The 26,312-nt window shown below is 41.2% G+C and overlaps 1 long non-coding RNA gene across 14 annotated transcripts in view; it reads right to left on the bottom strand.

The window, feature by feature from the left end:
• Nucleotides 1-26,312, bottom strand: part of LOC107319261 — a 150,805-nt gene that overhangs the window by 115,327 nt on the left and 9,166 nt on the right. For all 14 annotated transcript variants that reach the window (XR_004308712.1, XR_004308711.1, XR_004308708.1 and 11 more), the window contains exon 4: nucleotides 25,852-25,922. This is a non-coding gene — a long non-coding RNA (uncharacterized LOC107319261). The remainder of the gene's footprint in view (nucleotides 1-25,851; nucleotides 25,923-26,312) is intronic.

The following is a 26,312-nucleotide window of genomic DNA, read 5'->3' as shown; positions in this document are numbered from 1 at the left end:
GCATCACAGAATTCATAGCATTTGAAATGTGTTTTGTGGCTTACCTTCAGATAACTGGAGCATAAAAGATTTTAAAGCTAAATCAAAATTAAACAAACCTATATATATCTCCAACTGAATAGCACATATTAGCAAGGATAGCTACAATCAACTGTGAGGAGAAAAAAAAGCAGAAAAAAAACTACGTATCATTGTGGTTAAATAAACAGAAGATGAGCTTACTAAAATGTATCTTCATATACACACACACACATATATGTGTGTGTATATAGGAGCAGAGCTGGAACACTTTCCTAGCAGAACTATGGCAGCTGTCCATTAAAAGTGCTGCTGGAACACAACAATATAGCAGACAGGCTTGGAACTCATCCTCTGGCACAATGACTATTACACATGGATTATGCTTCTACTACGAGACAAAATTCTTTGAAAAGCACCTTTTTAACAAGCTGCTGAGCCATTACACCTTCCTTTACATCCCTTCAGCAAAGAAATAGAGGCAACTTGGGATAAATACATAAATACTAGTTGTACAATCATATTGTTCATTACTTTTAATAATGCTACCTCCACCTAATTGCAATAATGTTTTCGTTTGTTGCTGCTGTCTGACAACCCCTGGCAAATTTCAAAATTAGGTCCTCTTTTCTACAGTGATTGAGGAACTAAAATACTACAGCACTGTAATATTGTTAGAGCTTCACTTCACCTGAACTCCTGCTACTCATTCCCAAATAATTTCTTCTGAGCACAGAAGATCTTTTGACGGACTTTCTGAGCTTATATCTGATACCTGATGATACCACAATATAAGATTTGCTTAGCATAGACATAGACATTGTCACTCACTAACCTAAGATACTCCAAACCAGAGGCAAATTGTTAAGCTTTAGCAAACGGTCACACAGCAAACATACACAGGACCTGCAGAAGAGTTGGTGCTGGAACCCAGGTCTTCTCACATTTCCTGTTCCATGCTTTATTCAATAGCATTACGTTCCTGCCATTCTCTGGGCATCTTTCCACCTTTTTAATTAACCTCCAGTAGCAACCATTAACTTGCCTGGAATTACTAAAGAAAGGGGAACTGAAGGTCATCTGTGTTTGAGGAGATGGGATGGAAGCCCACCAGCAATCTACTATCAGGCTCACTCCTGGCAGGGAATATTGCCGCGTGGTTCTTTCAAACCTTCTCTGGCAGCAGAAAAACAACTGCAATGTAAAATACAGCCAGGAGTCACGAAGTCTAATGAAGAGCCAGAATGAATTCCTAGACGTTTTCCACCTCAGTCCCATTGATACAATGAAGTGATTCCCAACAAACAGCACAGTCGTTCTGAGTGCCAGGGCATGAATCAGCACATTGGTCCTCTCTGACCAAAGATCCTCCAGTGGTTATCACACAGTTCTGCAAGGCCTTTGCTCTACTCAGATCTCCTGTTGCCAGCAAAATGAAACCTTCCTGTTTTATTTGTGTGATCTGTCATAGCACCTCATTCAGGGTAAAGCCGTCTCAATTCTAACTTATTTTGCACATTTCAGTTCTATAGAGGCTCAAATTAGTTCAGACATGACAAAAGATGCATTAAAATTTATCCATAAGCACCAGTGGAACGTTTGCATGCTGTCCTGTACAGCAATTAAACATCTGTTTCTTTCAGGCTTCTGACAGCCACAGTTCAGTGACTGCATTGTCATCGTCTCTCAGTTTTTACCCATTTTGTTTTGACATGAGACAACCCTACCAATATTCTGCTACTCAAGGCTTAGCAATAAGTCTTTTGAGAGTATAAGGTATTTTATATCTTAAGCACATTTTAAGGCAACTGAACTAAATCAAAGTAGTAGATAGAAGCATTCTGAATGACAGGCTAGTTTGATTAACAAAAATGCATAGGCATCCAAGGTTTAAGTCTACAGAAAGATGCAGACATTTTAAAATATAATTTAGGAAGAAGGTAGTGTATTAGTACAAAACTGACATAAAAGCCTGACAATCTGGATATGCCTTAACTTTGGAGGAATCCTTATGTTTTAGCACATATTCTTGCTCCTTCAGCTCTGCCCAGCACTCATGGATCAGGATGCAGAAATTCAGAGCCTGTCCATCAAAGCCTCTTGACTTGCCAGATGGTCTTGGCTATGCCTGACAGCAGTCAGAAATAAGGCCTCACTTTTTCAAAACACAGAGAGCACACTCTGTTGAAGCCTACTCAAGTATAGGAAGTAATTCAGAACTCATTAGACCTGAAGATAAAAAAGGAGAAACCCAAACAAACCTATCTCCATGGCCAGGTGCTCTGAGAGTTTGCCTGGGAACTGTCTGTAACTGGGATCAGACTCTGATTGTTGTCACAGGAATGGTAGGCTGTCCTATAGGAACAAGGCACTAACCCAGTGACACTGTTTCCCATATTCACACCAGACTGTTTGGCAGTCACCTGGGCATCACAGCGCAGTATTCCCACTGGTCCACAAGGGCATTAAGACAGCTTTGCCTAAGAAAGTTCCTGTCTGAGTCTATACTGCAAGTCTGACATTTCTGGTCAAAGTAAGCATCATCATCTCATCAAGCAGCCACGTGAACAGTCTTGTGTCCCCCTACTTCCCCTCTGGATTAAGCTAGATCTGGTCCTTTGCTAATTGATTGATTTCTTGACCTTGTTCAACATGTTGAATAAGATAGCACAGGAGAAGATCCAATCATAGGATGAGAACAGAGGAGGTTAAGGCAGGGAGCCCAAGCCTACAATAAGAGAGCGTCTACACAGAGCATATCAAGAGCTGCCTGAGTACAGACTGGGACAAACTCACTGGTCTTCATTATTAAAGACAGCTATTGTCACCTATCAGTATAAGCAGGGAACTTCATTACTCACTGAGACTAGCAGCTCGAAAGCTTGCAAAATGAAGATGAGCCTTTCAGGGATGCTACATTAACTCAGCTGAAGTGAAAAACAAAGAAAGCTTCTCTGTGTATGCAGCGGTCAGAGTCAGCCATTAGGAAACCAATGTCCTTGTGCAATCACAAATGTCTCAACTTTGTACTGAACAGTGTAAAACTATATGAATCAAATTGTGACTTACCAATATGAAAACCCTGAAAGTGCTAAGCTTCTAGTCCTTCATGTCAAGCTTCTGTAATGAAAGGATTAACTGCATCTTCTAAAATACTTGCAGAAATTACATCAGTAGGGTATGAATTGGGAGAATAAACTTTCACAGATAAAAACAGAATTCTGTGAGAATATATGACAGGCATTTTACTGCTTTGCAGTGGTTCTAGCCAGCACTTCTGCAACAGAGGGGAGTTTCAATTACTCTGGGGCACCAGGCACAGATTGAAACTCATATTTCCTTATCTATTTAAAGTTACTCAAATAAGCATAAAGTAATGGTGTAATCAGAGAAGCTATTTCCATTAATCTTTATTTAGATTTTTTTCCTTTTCTTTTTTTCTTTTTTGGAAAATCAGGCTGTAAAGTTATTTTATAATGACAATCTTAGTTTGCATGCAATCTCACAATGCACAGAATACCTGTGGGTTTACCCAGGCAGAATTCCCACTGAATCCACGGGGAATTTTTTCCTGATTATCAAGTACAGAATCACTTCCAGTATTTTACATTAGTTATCTCTGAGATGAGTATTGCCAGTACTGGAGCAACTCTGAATAGAGAAGTAGGATTAACTCTGTTGTATCTTTTGCCTGAATTCTGCTAGCTGTGACATTTTGTAAGCCCAGGACCAGCTGTGATTGAGGTCCCTGGGTGTATGCTAGGGGAACCCAACATGTGACATCCTGCATTTAATTAGAACTTTAACTAAAATATATTGAAACAAAAGTCAGGATAAAAGGTTCCCCTCCCCCTCATTCAAAGAAATTATAGTCCCCAACACACACGTGAGCAAATTATACTGTTTCAAGCCCTAATTCAAGCCCTAATTAGGAAAAAAAAAAAAAAAAAAAAAAAAGCAATCCAGTTACATCATATATATTCCTGTCAGTTATTCATTCAAAGCATGTGAATGTCATATCTTCATTACAAGTAATAAAGGCATGCATTTGTAACTAGTATGCTTGCAATTGCAGTAAATGATGTAAAGCAAATAAAGCAGAATGCTAAATATGTTGGTCTTGTTTGATAGATTCACCTGAAATAGAAACAAAATTCACAAAACCAAAATGCTCCCATTAACTTCTGCAGTCTTTGGATCAGCTCTACTTGCCTGCCTAATTAGGTCTCTTCGAGCTTCCTGGCAGGGAATGCTGAAGAGGCCACTTTGCCAAGATCTCTCCTACTTGCTGCTGACTCTACTACTCCCCCTCCCCAAGGAGGTGGGGGGTTCTACAGCACAGAAACCAAATACATCCTTTCCAAAACTGCCAAGACATGTATGAATCCAAATGTGCAATCCAAATTTTGGTTCAGCTTTAACAATATTTCCTTTGTCATATGGAAATTATTGCATACTCTACTCCAAGGAAAATACAGATATCCCAAAGTCTTACTCAAAAGCCCAGCTTTTAACACTTTGAAGTAGACTGCACAAATTTGAAAGCTTTTGGCTAGCTTTACCAGCCAGTTTCATCTAGTGGGTCTTAATTGCCATCTAGTGGTATTAATATGTAATGCCTTCTCGCGACATTTTGCATGTTACAGCCCTTAATTGCTAAATCGTGTTCACTTCATCACAAACCAATCTGTAAATTTGCTGGACAGAACTGCCCAGGTGTTTGTTTTGGCTCAGCTCAGCTGAACACAATGGCCCACTTTATCTGGGCCTTGGAACGTCTGAAAAACACAAATGGTGGTTCATCTTCATCCTCAAAACCAAAGCTATACCTAACTGGAATGACAGCTTGTAGTCTGAGAAACAAATTATTTCTCTATGCTGTTCCCAGTGTGAAGTTTTCAGAACTGTGGAAAGTCTTTGACTAAAATGCCAAAAGCTTAGACTGCCTGGACAGCAACTCCTAGGTATTGGTAATGAGAAAACACTGTAATCGTAATTCAAATCCCAAACATTTATAAAGAAGAAAATAAGGATAGTTTTAATTTACAAATAAATAATTAAAAAAATATATATCTTTTGTTTCCAAATGTAGATCACTGAGCCTATCAGCAAGCTCACTGAGCAAAAACAGCTTCCATTTATAAGAGCTTAGATTCAGATTTCCAAATACCTCATTCCTATCCCTCCAATTATAGCATGCCACATATGGAAGATATACCAGATACCCTTCACCTCTTGTCCTCAAAGCTATGAGAGAAACCAAGTGTTCCTTATTTCCTGATGAATCCTTAATTACCTGCAATGTGACATATTCCTCCTTCTTTCTTTTTGATCCTAAAATCTGAGAGGCAAAGCCAGCAAAGCACACTGTCTTTCTCTGACCCTTTCATTCTATATATTTTCCCAGTCACAGACTTTAAATAATAAACACTTGCAAATGCGTAGCATCCATCTGTATTCCCTTACTGTCTGTCAGTCTCTTCATAGACCTGGTAGTCATTTTGTCATTGGCTCAGCTGGATTCACATCCATAACTATTTCTCAAAGGGCAATGGAGACGTGCTGGACAGCAAACTGCTGCCTGCCCAGTATGGTGCCAGAACCATCAGACCCCAGGCACTCGAGTGGTCATCAGACATTACAACAAAATCAGCATTCAGTTTGTGACATTACTTCAGATCTCAAATCCTATCTGGTAACACGGGAATCATTAGCTGACACAGATAGCAATGGAGAAACAAACGGGTTCATTAAGGGTATTTGTGACTATCCCTGCTCTGAGAGCATTCCACATAGCTCTTGTTATTTTATCTACTTCGTTGTTATCATTTTCAAGCTAATTAGACTTAAAAAAAAAATCACATTTCTTTATTAGGCAGCTTTATCCTACAAGTTACCAGGTAGGCCAAAGACAAGACTCCTACCTGCAAGAAAAAGAATGTCAGCCTGGAGTTTATGCACCAAGGAACATGCCATGTCAGAACATGGCAGATTAAAGAAACCTTTTCTTTAAGTTTGGAATCCTTAAATTAATATCTGGGCTGTGCTAGCAAAGAAGTCTATTGCACTGAGTTGACAAAGCTTACACTGACCAGACATATAGTTACAGTTTCAGGCCATCCCTATCTTGTGTCTGTCTGGATCATTAAATGATCCTCAGGATGATGACACCGGACAGGCACAACTAGACTAGTAAGACTGTCACTGATAAGGACAGTTTAAAAGTAAATTTACTGGAGTGAGACAGAAGTGCAGCTTCAGTGGATGAGCTGGGTCCAGTGTTTTACTTGGTAGCATTTTGGTACACCCAAAAGCAACTGCATGCTGTGAGAATGGTATAAAATCTATTTATCTTCTTTTCATTTTTATGCTACTTGGGAATGGAACAACACTAAAGCAACCTCAAGCAGTTTCCAGGCAGTATGTCTAAGAGAAATCTGCTTTGTCACATCTGAGACCTTGACAGGAGAAGACTGTCTCTCTGGAATGGTCATCTCATGGCAACCAACACAGGAGTCCTGTGTGCTAGAATAACACTTCATAGTAAGTGGCAAGTAAGGACAAAAACAGTGTGACCTGCCTATAGAACAATAACCTTATTGAAAGAAGTTCATTATCCCAAAATGATCTGAACTTATTTCTTAATACTGCCTTTCTATTTAGGACTCACAAACATTGAGCTACAAGAAAAGCCCAATCACATGCTCAAATCCATGTTAAAGTACAAGCACAGTTTATAACTCAACACTCTCTGAAATATTATGTCCTTGGGACAGGCAGTTTCTGCTACAATCAGTTATTTTTATTTCTCATGTAGCAGTGATTCCATCTGGAAAGAACACAGTTATCTCCTGTCCAAAAAAGACAGCGTGCTTTCATGTGCTACGTGTCATCCCCTGGTATCTCAGCCTTCCCCAGACTGCGGAGTTTTAGCTGGGGAAAAAAAGAACAACAAGTGAGAACCAGGCAGTGGCCCGTTGCATAAGGTATGCTCAGCTCCTGACAGGACTGGCAAATGGTTAAGGAGGCACCAGGCACCAACTGCAAGGACAGTTCCCTGAATGATCACTCTAATGTCACCTGGGCTGAGTCCCACCACCCATAAGGAAACTACCAGCAGAGATTCTACAGGCTTTTACTGCTAGGTTAATTCACTACATTTAAAAGCAGCATGACCCACTGTACATTTAAGTGAATGATTCAAGGTGCTTAAAAGTATCAAAACAGGCAGACGTTCTGTGACAATCTCCCAATAGCCATTAGTATTCTCCAATGAAAAATCAAAAAAAAAACCAAAAAGAACCCCACATCTCAGTGCCAGTATTAGTTTAATTAGTTACTGTGCTCATAGGGACTAACTTTAAACCATCCAAACAAAACCGAAAGCCAGTAAGTACCACGGGTTTTAGTGTTTTTTGTTTTGTTTTTTAAACACAGTTAATAAAAGAATAGTAATAATGTATCAGAAAAATACAGACGCAAGCTAATAATTATCCTTCACACTTGCACAGCACGTTTCATCTGAGAAACACACGGTACTTGAAAGACTGAAATTAATTCTAATTAAACCTCTCAGCATCCTCTGCTGTTATATGACATTTACAGAGTGCTAAGGGAGACTCAGGGCTTAGGTAGGTTGCCCAGGATGATACAGCAATGATACAGCTTGGCACTGGTGGGGTCAGGCCAGAAATCTAGATCCCATTGCTCAGCTACCCCACCTATAGCTCAGCACTGGGTTTTCTGCTATAATAGAGCAACCGATGAGACAAAGGGAAGAACAACCTCTTTATATTAAAAAATTGTGAGATTTAATGGCAAGCTAAATTGTTTTAATAACTGACTATTTTCTTCAGGCTCTACATATGCTTCTCCATTCCCCGCTTTTTCATCTCATGCTCAGCCTAAGCATGTTGAATCAAGCACCGTCAGGACAGGAATTACCTCTGGAAGGGAAAGATTCTCTGTCCACGCAAGATGTGCTTTCCAAATCTAGTAAGATTTCAAAATGTATATAATAGCAGCAGCCATCAACCAGCGGAGCTTTCCATTAAAAATAATTGCTATAACATTTAACTAACTGTATTTTAATGATACTTTGAAAATAGATACATTATTCTCAAGAAAGAAGGGGGGAAATTAAAGAAACCAAACAAGCAAAAAAGATAGTACAGGATGAGAAGGAAAGAAGGTGCCCATCAGATAACTGCTCAGACCAAAGATAAACACTTTCTAGAGCACTAGAATAACATTTCACATTAGAAGAGACGTAACATCTGCACAAATGAAACCTATTTTTCCCACCACCTTCTTAGCTTATTTAATAATTATAGCACAGGATAAAGTCTTTTCCAATAAGTGCCTCTGACTTATTATTCAAAAATTATTAGCAAACAATAATCACAGCAATTCTTCGGCCTGTGACCACTGAGCTTATTCTTTTGTTGCACACCTCTGAGCAGGAAGAATGGAAATATGGAACAATTCCTTGCTGAGCCTCCTTCCCCACAGAGAATTCTTCCTTTTCTCTCTCAAACATTTGCTATCTGAATTCCTGGATCTAATCCACATAATCTACATTCATAAGGAATGTTTGTTTTTCTTTTCTGCCTAATATTTTCGGGAGGTTGGTGACCAGCTATTTCATGTGGGTTTTGAATAATCTGTTAATTAATTAAATTGGGTAACTAGAAGAATCAACAGAAAAAACTTAGCATATGTACAGGAATGAACAAGTAAACTAAAGCACACACACAGTAACAAACAAATAAACTACTGCAATCATAAGCTCTTAAGCTCTCTGATAAATGTGGAAGTCTTGATTTGTGGAAATACACTTCAAGTACTTGAAATCACAGTGAAAAACACTGAAGAATCAGAATGGGAAATCACACTTTTTTTTTGTGCTACAGCTGTTTTCTATCCTAAAGCATAAATAAATGAATTGGATGAACATTAAGATATTGGCAATGAACTATTATCAGCATCTAACACAAATCATGATAGAGATACCCATATATTGCTCCTGGTTCACACTGGCATCCAGAAACAAACAGGAAAAAAAAAAAAAAAAAAGGTAAAAGATAAAAAGAGATCGTGATTGTTGGCCATTACTACTGCCAAACACACCACTATTGGTAGAACTTCATTCTACACTATTATTCTTTGAGTATATGATGTACACAGACAAAACATGATACTGGAAGAACTGAGAGAGACACACACTGAGAAAGAGCTGAGAGCTGCTACATTGCAATAGCATCACCTTGCTCCACACTTACCAATACTTTCCTGAGGAAAACGTCTTTCACATGAACTTCCATTTCCTATTTTAGCAATACCACCTTCCTCTTTTTTTCTCTGTGTGTGTGTACTCTAGCAGCAGCTTTTCCTGTTTAAAACATTTTGCAATTCTGTTCAGTCTCTCCACTGAAAGGGGAAGGGTTGTGGTTTTTTATTTGTTCTTAAGCGTAGATCTCTTAACTGAAACCATAATGTTATATTGGTGCAGGACACGCAGGAAAAAGACAGGATACCATCCTCTGGAGGAGAAAATACCCCTTTGTTTCCTGCTTGTTAAACCTGAATGCCTGTATGGCAGACATCCCCACTTGATAAGCAGACATTCATTTTATACTTTTACAGTCCTCATCTTCTCAGAGTCACTGAGAGAAACCAGGGTACAAAAAGCCTTTTTCTGCCCGCCATGACAGTTGCCACAGTGAAGAGAAAGGCAATAGCATTGCAGGGTCTTTGTTTTGCTGCAGTGCCATCAGTATCACTGTCCACAAGGCCTTTCGCCTTAAAGAAAACAGGTTGACATGTCAACCATTTCATCAGAGCAACACAAGCATGGCTGTGTGGTTAACATGGGTATGGAAAGGCAACAAGACAGGGCTCTGTTCCTGCCTGATACATCAACAATCAACAGGAATCAGTGCTAAATTTGATCAATGTGAGATGAGGCCAAGATTCACAGAAGAGTTAATTCATGGAATCCTGCCTGAGCTACCCAAACTCCTCACTCAGCCTTTCAGAGATGCTAAACAGCAATAGTTCCCTTGAAGATGACTGCATTTGAGTGATGTCCAGCATGACCAAGCCACCAGCACCCAAAGCTGAGCATCTGGGTCTTGAAGACTTACTTCTCAAATGTGAAGGCCTCATTGGTAGAACTTAAATGTGTTTGTTAACTGAAGTGTTTACACAGGTTTAAAAATGGGTTAGTGTTCCTGTAATGAGAGAATCTAAAACCAGAAGCATTGCCTAAGTAATCTACCCATACAGGGAAACATGCTTCTTTTAGAGAGTTGCTCAGCTTTCAGATGTTCTTAGATGAATACTACTGAAAAACAACATGTTAGTATTGCAAAACAAAAATAACTAAAGGCCCAATAGAAATTACAGATTCTATTTACGAAATGATACAGCTGTGAGGTTCAAAGAATACGCATAAGTGAACAATGTACATACTTATATGTATACCATGCCTGTATGCAGCTGACAGCATTTTGCAATTTCCACACAAGATCCTAGGTTCTTGCCTAACACGCGGCATGACTGTCCCATGATGTATTAGCACCTAATAGTTATTAGTACTTTGCTCATCTCCACTGCTACTGAACTGTGAATAAATACCTCATTTGTAAGACCCCTGTGCATTAGTCTTGGTCTTGTTTCTAAGGTCTACCTGGGATCACAAACTGGGCATCCTCACGCTGATTTCTTTCAGAAAGCTTTCTCTGAGATCCTTGAGTACATCTACAAGGCTGGACCTTGAAGAAGGCACGTCTAAAGACACACAAGCATGGTTCCACTGGTGACCCTTCAATCCCCACAGCACAGGGAATTTTTAATATCTGGAATGGAAGGAATCTGCCACGTATCTCACCTCCTATGAGAAGGCCAGAACTCCCACACACAACCTTTCCAGGTTTGAGCTATGTTATATTCCGCTATGCACTCACAATATCAAGTCCAAAGAGCAAGAAACATTGAATGAATACTTAACCAGTGGCTGTAACACTCAGATTGGTGAAGGACAGCAAGGGTATCACTTCCAGTGAGTGCAAGCAAATCCATGCAAAAACCAAACAACTTCAGTTAAAGAAATTGTCTATAAAAGAAGCTATCATTGACAAGTTATCCGTGAAAGCACAGCTGAGCACATTACCTTTGCCAAACACTCCACACTATTCACTGGGTGGCTGGGCTGGATTATGGATTTTGCAGCAGAGGAAGGAGTGCAGAACATGGCTGATTCTCTGGTTATGCACAGGACATCAGAGATGCAGAGGACCTTCTACCTGCTGTGCACATAGGTCACAATACTCCACAACACACATGGCATACATGGCTCCTGTCACCACGAATTGTGGCAGCCCTTCATATTTGCAGTGAATCAGAGCAGCTAACAAAATGTTTGGAACATAACCACACTGTATTGCATGCAGCTATCTCCAATTTCAGGTTAAAAGACATGTTGGTGAGTTTGACTCCAAGATTTTCAATGTATGTCAATAAGATTCAATCCACCTGAGATAAACTGATTTCAAGAGATGAATTTTTAACCAGAGTCACTCAAACTCTGCCAATTCCTCCCATGTAACACAAGATGAACGCTTACAATATGGCTCCCAACAGCACATGATGACCTAAACATCCAGGATATAAATCACAGGCTGGGCTTCCATCCTCACAAAATACCATCTTTCCTGCTCTACTAACTGTCTTTTGTGCTGAAGGAAAAGAAGTTGAAAAAACAGAATTCAAGAATTTTTAGAGATTAACCCATCCTACACGTACTATAAACGCCACTCTAGTGCCCATAAGTATATTCATTATTCTTGAAGGCAAAAGAGAAACTGAGTTTTGATTCTCTCTAAGTGCCTGCATCCCTGATTCATGTTACCTTTTCACCCCAGTTTCCACTGTTGCGAAGATCATGCAAAAAGGCAAAGAAAAAACCAGGCACAACCAGGGGCAGTGCCCTGTTTTACAACACAAAGCAGAGGGCTGTAGGCATTCTTCAGAAATTGAAAAGCCAGCAAAAAAAGGGTGTGTCGGGGTACGTGAATTTTACCTTCATAATTACCCTGTTATTTAAAGCTAATGAATAATTACTACAGCAACCTTGTTGCCATACAGGGTGCACCTACTCACTCGTAGCTCCAGACGAAACTAAAGAGTCACATTTCAGGCCCAGTCCTCCAAAGATATCTTATTTAATATAATACTCGGTTTGCCAGCATCCCATGATATTCACTTCTGTTCAGTCAGTCAGATCCCTCACTGGCATTTATTGGTCTCAAAACAGTTTCAAGTTAATCAATCCAGTTTCGTGTTGTTTTGTGGCTTAATAAAAGAAAATAGTTGAAAATTCTTAGTGCTTATTGTTCCGTTCAAGTTTACGCTCACCTACTGATTTTTTTATTGGATTATCTTCTATCACTTAAAACATTTTTACTTGCTGAACTTTCCTTCCTTGCTATGAACAAACAAATAGAAAAAAATTACTTTCTCAGGACAAAATCCACAAGAACAGAGAAGTTTCCAATTTGAGCAAAGCAAGAGAGATGAAATTCATGAGAATTTTAGAACACTGAGGGAAGAATCCTTTATTACCACAGCAGGAAGAAGGTCATCTTCATTCAGCTGCATTATCAGCAATTAAACACTGCTACATATTAGAATAAAATAGAAATAGGTCTGCCTTAGGCAAACGTGCTTTTTGTTTGTTTTTAAGACATCTCCAGAAGGGCGTACCAAAAGAATGTAAGCTGTCTAACAGAGCAAAGCACAGATCTTAGCTCACTTCTGAGCACTGAGGGGAAAGGGAAGCATGCACTGCCCCATTACATCTCCTAATTGGTATGGCAGTAGAGATTGAACCTTGCCACCAATATTCCACTACATATTGCTGCTGTGTGACAGATGGCAGCAGAGGGGCAGTCGGACAAAATGGTGCCTGACATGAAAGAGCACGTGAAGCAGAGGTGCATCATTGGATTCCTCCATGTGGAAAAGATGGAACCCACAGACATCCAACAGTACTTGCTGAACATTGATGGAGGCCAAACAGAGGGTGCAGCTATAGTGAGGTGGTGGGTGGTGTCTTTCAGCAGCAACGGCAGCGACATGAAGGACAAGCTACGTTCCAGGCAGCCACGCACAGCTTTCACACCATGAAATAAAGAGCATCTTTGATCAGCTCATCCATGCAAATCGGCTGATGGTGGTGAGTACATGGAAATAATGGTGTTTTGTGGATGACAGTTGGCTCTATCAAAGAGTGTTATGCCCACCAATTAAAAATCTGTTCAGAACTCATCCCACCTATACACATCAACACAGGTTTTATAACTCTCAGCCAGAGTTACAGTCTGCTGGGACAGCATAAAAGCAAAATTATCAGCTATATGTTAGGTAATATATACCACCCCACCATAAACCAGAGATGGTCAAAGACTGTCAGGATGCTTTCTCAAGGGAACACCACAGAGGACATTTATCACTCAAAGGCATCCCACGTTCTAGACAGCAAACACAGCCAAATAAGTCAGTCCTAAAATCATGAGCTGTTCTTCTCATGAGCCCCCTGCAGATTGTTTTTCCCTCTAGTTTAGGTATCATACAGATCAGCAGCTGATCTGTGTAAGAGCTTGTCACATCACAAGATTTCTCTTCTGGCATCTGAGCTACCTCTTCCCTGGGAACTGCTGCAATGGAATGTCTGTGGTTGTACATGAAGAGGGGGAAGTAAAACAAGAGAGGTTCTATTAGATGTCCTGCTATGGCCATCAGCAGGGGAAAAGCCACAAGCCTTGGACCTGGACCTGAGTCTATTATGTCTTCAATCTCCTCAAGGTTTTTCCTGTCCTCCTCAAAAAGGTTGCTGAAGATAAGATAGGGTAGGAACCATGAGGAAGAGGATCATGAATACATATAACGGAGTCAAGAAATGAGTCCCTTCCCATCGAAAAGGATGCAAAAGAAAGGTGGAAAAAAATAGTTTGGGGATAGAAAGATAGAAATTTAGTTCTCCTGAATTCAGAAGGGAACACAGGCAAACTATATGGGGAGTCAGTATACACAGTACTGACTGTGAAAGCACACAGTCTTGGGATACTGTCAGAGTAAAGCAACATTGGTGCTTGTCACCTTACAACGCACACCAGGCCACACTACTTTTGCTCCCAGGCCTCAGGGACTGACACAGTTTATTGGCTTGTTCTAGCCTTCCTGAGCGACCCCATGGAGACATGGGGAAAGAGAGGCAAAGAAAGGCCAGGCAACTAATGCTACAGACCTTGCACCTCCAGCCCTTTTTCTCAACTCACCTACAAGGGAAAAAATAAATAAATAAAACCAGGCAGTTGAGTAGGACAAACATTGCTGAATCTTTGCTATTAAACGAAACCAACTCTCATTATTTCTGCACCAGCCTTGTAATTGTGACAAGCAGGGAAAATGCAAATGAACTGTGATTAATTTTAATTTTCTGAAACCACATAAAAATGAAGCAAAATTTGGATTTGGAATATTACCCGTGTTGAAACAAAGCTTTATAACACCTCCTGAGACAGCCATAAAACCACTGCTGCATATCAAAATACTGAAAAGACAGCCCCATGCATGTTAACATAGTAGCTTTACAGTACATTACGCCTCTTAGTAATTGTCATAAATCTACAAAAACTGAATTTCCCTATCATTCCACGCACCCCAGGCACCACCCTCATAGATACAAACCAATACCATGGATGTAAGTCATTCACCCACTCTCTGCATGTAAAACATTTGATACTGAGCACCCAAGACCCAGACTAATCACTCATAAAACCAAAAGGACCATGAGCAGCCACCGTGTGGAGCAGCACCCAGGTTCACAAGCTGCCATATTCTTTCCTTTTAAAAAAAAATAGATTTCTTTTCAGAAATGCAGAAGCTCTAAAAACCACGGAAGCAGAAAGAGCACAGCAGCCAGTATTTCAGTTTGATAATATGTCCCACTATGATAATACCAAACCAAAAAAAAAGGTGGACATGAGAGCCTGGACAAACACTTCCAGAGCATCACATTTAGAGATATGTGCCCGTAACAAGCTTTATGTTTGCACTATGAGCAAATCCACTATTCAATATCCTCAACAATATATGTTAGATCTCATGGATTAAAAGCTTTTGAGAAGCCTTTGTAACATATTTCACCCATCTATATTCGTCCTTATCATTGGCTTTTCTTTCCATGGGAGCTCTCTAGGCATTAACCTTGTAAAAGTCACCTGAATTACTGAAAATGGGGAATAAAATACCTGCAGAAATTTCACAGCTGTGCCCAAACGTTTCAACCATTGTATACATTATTTTCAGACGATGTCAAATCTCCAGGTATTATGTTCACATGGGGCTGTCCTTTTGATCTATTGTATCTTTCAAGAGACAGTTTCTTGGCCTACTGGGTTTTTGATTACCTGACAGGAACTTCTATTTATTTTCTAGCACTGAAACAGAAAACATCTGGTGATTTAATGAGTTGACAGGTTAAAATCATTTTAAAATATATGCTATCCTAAGAGATCAAGTAGACTAGCCACACCTCTAGATCCCATATGGTTTATTAAGCAGAGAACAATAAATGTCAAAAAAGACATTAAATAAACAAAAAGAATAACACTTAAATGATTTGTGGATGGTCAGTCAGGCAACATTTAATGCGTTTCTGATGCTGGAGGATTATTCAATATGTGCCCAGAAACACACAAGAGAAGATATATGAAAGACTATTGGGAGGTCATTCACCACTGCAGCTCCTCAACACCAGACATTTCTTGGGCACCCTGTGAACTGCAAATTTGGTGGCAGTGTAATTTTCGATGCCTGGAATCCCACATCACAAAACTTGTCTTTTAACCAGTGCCTCTATGAGAAGTTTCAGAAGAAACCTACAGCACATCTGTAACAAAGACTTCAATACCGTATCCCCACAGTCACCTAGAAGCCAACTTCTGACTTCACTTGATCCATCAGAGCCCCAAGCTGCAGTCTCAGAAGTACCTGCTCTTCTAAAAGCCAAAGACATTCAGATGACCCTATAGGAGTATATGACAAGAGCGGGATGAGAGCAGCTTGCCCGACAATAGAGGAAAGTCTTGAACATCCAAGTACTCCTAGAGTTCAGGCTATGGTCTGTGCCAGTATCTGAGAAAAACTAAGTTTTGGAAGCTGTAGACAGAGATGCACAGAGGAATTACTTCATTCTGTTACGAAGCCAGACTCCAGTGGAGCACTGGTCAAGAACTCAATTAGCGTGTGTACATTCAGCTGCCTCTTAAGGTGAGAGAAAGTAGCACAGATCATGCAATGTCCTGTAAGCAAGCAGTCCTGGTACTGGTATGTTCAAGAAACATGCCTTAAAAGAGAAGATGAGATTTCCCCAAGCCCAAGTAAAGATACAAACTCTTCACTTTACAAAGCCTAAATATTTAGCAAAAACACTGCAGATTATTTCTTTATCAATAGGAACAATTTACTTTTCAAATTAGCAACTGTGAACAATGCTTTCCCTTCCTACTTTCTTTTGTTGTGTGCTTCAGATTTCTTTCCTCCCATCTCATCTTCTACCTTTTTGTGACTGAGAAAGGCATCTCACTCTTTTCTGGCAATAGAGCAGGCAAGACAAATGAAAAACCGAAAACTGTTTCACATTTGCTTGATAAAGGACAGTAGCTCACTTAGGAGTACTTGAAACAACAGAGGCCATGGGCAAGAGCATTAAGTCTGAGACTGAAGAGAACTGCATCTGACCCCCCTTTTCTGTGAGTAGTCTTCTGCAAACTTGCCTGGTCAACCTCCTCTGTAACACCACCTACCCCAGAGGGCTCCTGTTAGGGTAGCTGTGGTAAAGACAGAGGCACGTTGAGGACACGGGAATGGATGCAAGCAAGGAACTGCTCTTCTCCCCAAGCACTACTCTCCTTTCCCTTTGACTTAACAGGGATTGGAGCAAAGCCTTTTGTAATGAACATAACAAAAGATGATGAGTTGGCCTCAAAGCAGTAATAAAAAAAAAATTTAAGAACTCGTATAATAAAAAACACATTCATATAACTGGGTTTTATTATTTCCCACAGTTTTATTTTAATATATGACTCAGTGTGGAGACAAAGGTATGATTCAGAGCAATAGTGGAACTCTAAAAGTTCACAGCACCAGCACGGGTAAGACCCTCTGGCTGCCACTTACAGGAAACCCCCAGTCAAATAAAACTACTGTCCAAGCCTGTGTATGCTTTGCCCTCACAAAGTGAAATGTACACTAAGCAAGGTGGGTACACTGGAAGGAACAGGAGAAGCATGTGCTATGATAGAAAACATCACAACTAGAGACGAGCAGAAGTGAACAAGCGAACACGTAGATGCTCGTAGTCCTTGAAGAGTATTTAACCACACTTCTTAGACTGTAGGAGATTGAGCACCCTGAAATCCAATCACCAAATGGCACCACCAGTGATCAGTGCCAGCGGAGCAAAGGAATAGCTGAAGCAGGAATATTTAGCCATGGCCACATAAGAGAGTTCACCCAGCACACTTGGCTTTGGCCTCCTGCACACACACCTGCAACTGCTCTGCTAAGAACTACCAGCATTTCAGAAATTATCCTTGCTCATTTTCCTCCAAGAGCTCATCTTAGGAATTGTCAGGGAAGAGAAACAGATGTTTGTGAATCAGAGGAATACACCAAGCCTCACAAGGAAGTACAATCCTCTGCCATAGCCAAGTTAAACAGGGTTCTTTGATTTGTCACTGGCTTACTCAAAGCCCCAAAGATTTGCTTTGAGCTCAGCTTGAATGGCCAACAACTCAGGTAGAAAAACACCAATTTGTCTGAGTTGTCAGCAGCTCCCTGAGCTACTCCTGAAACTACAAGACTTGACTCAACAATTTGAGACTTTCTAGATGAAAATATTCCATGTGCCACAGGCTGGCTGTGGTTCCAGTCCAACAAAACACTTAAGTACTTGCCTCATTACGAGCACTTGCACAACCACCAGCTCCCCTGTAGTTCATAGGTGATACAAGGTCTAGATTATCACTATTTTCAAGAGTGCAGTCCATACAAATTCCTGCACCTCACTGCTTTAGAACTGAGTTCACTTGAAAACTTTGAAAACCTTTTCATTAAGATTTGCAAATAAAATAAAGAAGTTCCACAGTCAGTCTGTAGGTGCCTGTCTACATCTTCCAAATTTGAAAGGATGGAGATGTTCATTAAGTAACCAAGCACATATGGAAATGGCCGAGAAAGGGCACTGCACAGATCTCTGAAAGGAGGCAAAAAGAAACCACCAAGGTTAGGCTGGGCTGCAGGACATGAAGGTATCCTAAAGCCATGGTTGGATTGGATGATCTTAGAGGTCTTTTCCAACCTTAATGATTCTGTGATATTTATTGTGCAAACAGCTAGAATATCACTAGAAGGGAGGTCAGTGAGATTACAAGCACAGAGCAAGCTCTAAACGCTGATCCTCCTCCCTGTTAGACACACAGCTTTTCACTGGCTTACAAATTCCCTTTGCATTTCCTTAATTTTGATGTGCAGACAGCAAGTGAATACCAACACCTGGATTAAGCTGCATCTTTCCAAGAAGTTGATGTGTACACATGAAGGATGGCTGGCCACATGCACACACAGACAGGGGAGTCCAGCTGTTTTCCAACATAATCTCCCTCTCTATTGGCAAGGTGCTCCAGAAAGAAGAAACATGCTTGGAGAATCTTCTGCTTCTAGTTGCATTTATGCAGGCTGCTCCCTGTCTGCATTGAGGGCCCTCTGCACTCTCAGTAACCCTACTAAGATGTGCAGCCAGAAAACCTCACTGCACCGACCCTCCTCCTGAGTTTCATCAGGCAACACCCAAGGAGTCTAACCCCCTTCTAGGGAAAAGGGCAAATAGGAAAAAATCTGATGCTATCATCAAAAATGTTTGGGATGAGGCACTGCGCAGCAAATCCCCTTACCCTCTGATGATGATATGAAGGCCTGACAAAGAAAAGGACTATCCCTCCTCCACTTCAAAAAGTTCACCAGTGATAATACCAAAATATAATACAACACGTAAGACTAAGCCTTCAGGCGGTCTGCAGTGGGAAGAAAACATCTGCTCTAGAGATAGGCAAAGGAGGTTACAGATGCGAGGCTGTCCAAGATTAAATCAATAGCTGGAGTTTGAGCGTCACCCATCACTTCCCAGCGTGGGGCATATAGCAAGTAATGGGCTCCCTGACAAGCCTGCCTTCCTGTAATATCTCTGGTCCCACTAAGCTTTTTTTTCTAAGTACAGGTTGTTTTGACTGAGAACCACCCAGGGCTGATGGGCTGTAACTGATGATCAAGTACTGAAATAAAAGCACCAAAAGTGGCGCGGTCCTCATACAGTCCATACTCTTCAAGCAGTGAAAGGAAAGAAAAGTTTGGTGGAGTTGCTGTAGTATGAGTTCAGCAGGTGGGTATCACTATCCATAACTCCCTCTTGCTCTGTCTGGGGTGCAAGCAAAGTTCAAAATAACCCAGTCATCTCTGTCTGAGTGCACCTGTACCCTGCAGCAACCAGGAAGGATGGATGACCTGATGTACTTGCGAGAGCCTGTCATCTCTGTCTCAGCAAATTTTGGGGCCAGAGTTTGTCATTAGCGGGGAAGCCAAGCCCAGATTTTAACCTCCTTGCAGCTCTGTTTTCCCTGTTTACCAAAGAATATCATTTAATAAAAATTATTCCAGCAGGTCTACAGAGTAGTTTCTGTGAACTCCTATAATAGGTACATACTGGAGGGGATGAGTATGAACTCTAAGCAATGATTATTACTTAAACCAAATATACATTTCTGACTGCAAGACAGCTCTACGTCTTACATATAGATGAGTTCCTGGATAAGAAGATAATCTACTTTATTTGTAGTGCAAAATTTCTCCAGTATGTTAACTAAAGATTTTCTCCAATATGTTCACTGAAGATGATGATGTGTGTTCCAATTCATTACTCTCTTCATAATCCATAACACTGTACAGATAAAATATTCCATGATACAATGCCAGCTTACTAATAAGGGTAAAAAAGAGGTTTTGTTTTGCTTATTATGGTGGGTGTTTTTAATTTTTGTTTTCTTTTTAAGATCTCGAAGGCTGGTAGATAATCTGCCAAACAGGCTTTCCCATTCTCTGAAATCCAAACCAAGGTTCTATAATTGATTCTCTATCCTAATCTGTTTGCAGCTTGTAGATACACTCAGTCAGGTACATCAGTCCCATGCATGCAGAAAATACAACTTCATAAAGAGATACACTAGTGAGGATCTGTGACTTGACAGCTTAATAAATCACCTCTCTGCTGGCATGGGCCATAGGAGCACACCGTGTCTCCTTCAGAGGTGACAGGCCCACATAAAGCCTCTCACCCAGAGCATACAGCTCACAGGCCATTTTAAGGGCTGTTCCTTTTTGCTTCCCAGCTGTTAGTTAACACCTTCCAGCTGAGACCCAGTAACCGGCTGTGTAAGCACTTCTAGCCAGTTCAAGGGCAAAGCCCAACAAGTTGCTTCAAACCACTGCCAGATGGCTCAGCTAACTTGTTTGATTTTGTCCTGGAAGAGTCAAAAGTGCTCACAGGTCAGGAAGAGTTGAGAGGGAGCTCCAAGGACCTGCAGTAATGGCCCCAACACCCAAACATTAGCCCTTTTCAAGGCAAAACTAAGGCAGGTTAGGTTGGGCACCACTGACTTCATGCAATCAGTGACCAAGGAGATCACTAAAAAGGCAGGAGCTCTATCAGCACCCTGTTCTATCATGTCTCAATGGTAAGCAAGCCTTTGGACTAGCAGCCTCTTAGAAGGACATCAGTCCCTTGTGCAAACTCACCACAAACACACCCCCTCAATGAAATACTGCATCAAATTGTGCTTTATAGATACATGCAGCAAGACTCTCCCTTTTTAAAGACTTCAACCCATTTCAGCAACACTTCTACTACTGCAGAAATTTTTGTACTTTAAATTTTGAGCTTAGAAGCTCAGTTTTGAGAAACAAGTACTTTAAATAATCGGCGCAGTGGGCAAAGTGACCATATTGGCTTTAAAATACCGAGTTACAGGACCAGAGTGCCATCTACCGGCCTTCTCCCAGGATGGCAGGCGGTCACAGGAATTCGGGTCCTGGTTATTGTGTCCGATGAGGAACGTGTTTCACTGAGCAAAGGGGAAGCGGTGGGTATGAACTAATTTCCTTTAGAAACTCAGAGCCTTCGGTTCTGCTCAAAGAGTCACGCTCATATGTAAGATAATAAGAGGCAAGTGATAATTGTCACAATTTACACATGCAAGTTTTTGAGGGGAAAAAAAACACCCAACACCGCTTCTGAAGGGATAGTTATTCACAAGGCACTGATGAACTGAAATTTCAAGGTGGACCCCTAGAATCTATCAGGGATAAATATTCATTTTGAGTGCACCAAAAAGAGTCAACAACAGCATGTAGAGAAGCAGCATGGAATAAACTTTGGGATAGTCTCAACTGATACAGGGATATCATAGGAAAATGATATTCCACTGAAAGACCGGCCTCAAAAGGAAGATCCTGCACACAGATGAAGAACAGGGAGGGACAGCATAGGCTGCAGTGTAGAGGGAAAAGGATCTGGTGAGGCTATTCCTCCTGAAAAGGAAGTGAAACACATCACGGTTAACCTCAAACCCAAAACCCAAGTCAACAGCACAATACTTGAAATGTTACTTGTGAGAAATCGAGGGGATTATTCCAACCCAGTCGGACGTTGCAACGCATTAAGCTTCAATATTATATTCATTTTAAGCAGTAAGAGCAGGGTTTGAAAAACGTTTATAGACGGGGGGTGGGGGTGGGGAGAAAGGAGGGAAAAAGAAATCAGGGGTTTTATGATCCACAAAGAAATAAGACTAAAAATATTCAAGCAAACTGGTAAGCTAAAGTATGTTATACTGAAAATGAGTCAAATAAATAAATAAATTTGTTCCAAAACTGATCACTGCCTCATTTCCCTTTCATCACTTCATTTCCACGTGCTCCAGTAAACCCACCAACAGTACGAGTGCTCAACTGGAAGTAGGTTCTTCAAGTAACTGGCTATGCAAACCTAATTATTCAACAACTTACAAATAACTCCTCACATAATCTACTTACACACATCTACTTACGAGCCACCATGAAATATCTTTGAAGGAGTGATGTAACTTGAAAGTACAATGGCCTATTTTGTACAGCTGGAAATTTAGAAATACACAGTTCTGACACAGATAGCTAAGTGCCCAACAGCTCATGTTTGGTAAATAACTTAAAGAAAACAAACATTCTGGTTTACCAGAATCTAAGGATGAAAGCCTGCTACTTTGAGTTGATTTTTTTATATACTGCCACATTACTTTCCTTAGTAGGGTTTGTGGAGAGGGTTGTTAAAACTAGGTGAACCTGTATTGTGTACAAAGCTCCATCCCTTCTAAAGGAGAGCAAAACAGTTTTATGGCCCGAATCCTCTCCTGAAGTTTCTAAATTACTGGATTCAAGCTCACATACATTGCAGAGGACAATGGAAGAGTGGGACCAGTCAGCCTTACCAGTAAGGCTCTTCCCAACTCCCAAAGAATGCAATAGATTGCAGGACTCAGAAGATATTCCCCTTTTGGCAGGAAAAAGTGAGATGAGAGCTTCATAGAAGCTCTGATTCTCAGCTTGCTTTTCTGGTAATCAGAAAACTTGGGTGAGGTTATCTCCATTCAGCAGGCCTGGAACACACTTCTGAAGCTTAACTTAATTAGAAGCTATGGTTGTAGGCCTGAACGCCACTTATCTGCTAAGTCCAGCTTTTGATTACAAACCTACCGCTAGTTTAAAGAGACAAGAAGCCTTCCCAGAGACTTTAGAAAACAACAAGAGACAATCAGTGCTCTATGATAACCAAGACTCCCTACTGACTGCACACCACAAGAGAGATTTGGTTAGAGATGGCTGCTGGATTCCAGCTCATTGCACTGTGCTCCCGGTACCCACACTAACCATTACAGGGCAATGAGGGAGAACTGCACCTACTGAATCATAGAATCACAAGGTTGGAAAGGACATACAAGATCATCTAGTCCAACCATCTTCCCATTACCATAGCAACAACAAACCACTAAACCATTAAACCATATCTCATTTTGCTTGGCACAGTTTGAATTGTCCTGGAGATCAGTGCTTCACCAGGGCAGAGCACCACCTAGTGCAAAGGTTGGTAGCAAACATTACCTGCAATCTGGTTACTCAGCCCTCACTTTGTCCTTTAACAAGATACAGAGGTAAAGTTACGTGATTATTTTTTATAAATAAAGTCTGCAAAGATACAAAATAGGTGACAATCAAGCAGAATGAGGTAAACTTTCCTCTGAAGTTGATTAGCAAATTAACATTCGCTTTACAATCCCATTACTCCCCTAATTGCCTTTTGCTAAACCAATCAGCCTGCTCTTTAAAGATACACTACAAGTGCTTTACCCTTTCAGCTACCTCCCAGCTATTGTTTATGGTGACCCCATTAAGCTGGAAGTTGAACTCCACTTTTACAACTGTTTTCAGCAGCAGGCACGGGATGTCTCATTTTTGTAGGGCTGGTAGTGTTTGTTTTAAATACAGTTTCTTTTTCAGATGGGTACAAAACCAAAGAGCAGACGGGGCATTACAGTCACAATCTTTGCATTACTTTAACCTCTCTTTCTTCCTATAAACTTCACACACATTAAAGATTATATTCTCTTGAAAATTCCATCACAACACCCCTCCTTAACTAACATACTGAATTCCTTTATTACTTCCCAAAAATATAAGCAAACTGTCACTGTTTGCCCCCCTCCTTGTTTTTTGAAAGCATAATGAACAAATGAATTGGTCCCAACAACTTCAATAATTTCTGTACATTTCAGAACATTGAGAAAAGGAGGATGAAAACAGCAACAAAAGAACACATGCAAGCTTCATTACATCCTCTCTGTGCAGTTGCTATGCAGCAATTGCCCTCCTACAAAGAACTTTGGCTTTTTTGCTTACTAACATTTCATCATTCAATTAGATACTGCATGTCCAGCTCCAAAACAGTTTTAAAGAAGGCTTTGCTCTGAAAGTTGTCACACATAGCTTGTAATTTGAATGTACATGCCTTCTGACCTGCTTCTTTTGGAAATACATTAGCTATAGGACAGAATACACAGCCTCAATAAGCAGCTGATACTACCACAAGCAGTACTGAGAAGAATCCTCATGCAGAGGACGCAGTGAAGCCGGCAGGCACCCAGCCTAACTAACTAAATAAGTAGCTTCTGGCAGCTAATGAGGGCAACCTTTGTCATACTGCCTTTTCCAAAAGGGCTCTGGCCCACTGCTGTTCTACACCCTGTGATTTGCCATGGATATAGACATACTGAAAGCTCATATTGTGAACTGCCACCTGTGTACCCTATTAACCAATCAAAATACTTTTAAAAAAGAGAAGATTTCTTATATAATTTATGTACGCATGGAGGGGGGGGGGGCAAGGGGGACGACAACAAATAGTAAATCAATGCTCATGGACTGAAGAACTATACAAGGACCCAGGACCACACCCCTAAATGAAGTTACCCACATGATTTCCAGACTGTACCCCCACAGCTCAGCCTCAGGTGCCAGGGAGAGGCAGCACAGCTGCTGGGCAGCAGCCACCCCCAGCCCCCATTACTGACACAGCTGCATCCAGCCCTGATCATCATCCACACCTGAATCAAATTACAGACACGCCCCTTGCTTTTCATCAAGGAGGAACAGCTATAGAACAAGATGTACAGCACACACCTGCTTGCATAAAATACATGCATAAAAGAAAAAATATTTTGTAGTTTACCTAGCAGAGCCCCCTGTACTGAACAGAAAACTTAAAAGAGAAAGGGGAGAAAAAGAAAAAAATACCTGCAACTACTGCACAATAGAGCTAGGAAAGACAGAGTTAATTGAATCCTATTATTGATTGCCTTCAGCCCACAGCCAGCACGCACAGTTTCCATCAGTGTAAGAGCACTGCCTGGGATCTCCATCTGCACAGTGACACCAAGACTGTACACTCAGTTCAGGCAAACCAACGTTTCCATTACAGCAAAAGAAACCAAGTACAGCATTGTCCTTTTAAGTGGACACTCACTGAACGTATATTGTGGTTGATCTGTAAAAGTTAAACGATCTTAAACTTCACAGAACTCAGTAACACCGTTAGTAATGCAGTCGATAACAATCCTGTTACAAACCCTTAACAAACCTCTCGGGTTTTGTACTTTAACAACATTCAATTTTAGTTTTACCTGGAACAAAACAACGGACCATCCCAGGTGTGTTTGCACCGAGTTAATCCCAAAGTCTGTGTGAGACCCCGCCAGAGGGGCTACAAATTACTTCAACTGCCACCAATGGAAACCAGAGCTCAGCAACAACTTAAACTACTTAGGAGAAACAGCTAAACATCAGGATGCTTCTGGGCATCTGAGCTTTTGTTTGCGGTTTGCACGTTTCCCTGCCTTTAAAATGACAGTAGTTCGTATGCAGTTCAGGAAGCAAATCTTCCTGTAAAGCGTTTCCTTACCAACTGTGCGAAATCACTCAATAGGAGCACCTGTTAAAAGCAGTTAGCGAGGCAGTTTGCCTAGAAACAACAATTCTATGAACCAATATATCAATTTAAGAAACGCATCTCAACCTCCGAATATCAGCAAATCTTTTAGATTTAAGTAGTTTTAAAACAAAATCACTCACGGTTCTCCGCTCCGTGGTCAGCCCTGGCGTTTCCGCAGGCGGCCGCCGGTTTGTCAGCCGTTCCATTCATCCTGATGACAAACAAAATCGCGATGTCGTCACAAAACCTCCACCTCACGGCAGCCGAGCACCTTCCACCAACGCCCCGGGCCGCCCCCCGCTGCGCCACGCGGCCCCAACGCGCTTCTCACCTGCGGCCCCACGCGGGGATTCCCGTTAAACCATGACACCCCCCTATGAGCGGGGCTCCAGCAGCGCTGCGGAGCGGCACCGGAGTCCGGACCCCACACCGGGACCCCCGGACAAACCCCCGGCCGTTGTGAGCGGAGGAGCTGGGCAGCCACGCTGTGATTTCACTTCCCAATTTCACCTGAGAGCGCAGGGAACCTCCCCCTCCCGCTATCACTCTATGAAAGCGGCAAAAGATGCGCGAATTCCCGCACGGTGCTGTTTCCCCGACA

The sequence above is a fragment of the Coturnix japonica genome, chromosome 11, assembly GCF_001577835.2.
Source record: "Coturnix japonica isolate 7356 chromosome 11, Coturnix japonica 2.1, whole genome shotgun sequence".
In the NCBI taxonomy this organism is placed as follows: Eukaryota; Metazoa; Chordata; class Aves; order Galliformes; family Phasianidae; genus Coturnix; species Coturnix japonica.
Note: the sequence above shows the minus strand (reverse complement) of the source record. Positions and strands in the feature narration are given on the sequence as shown.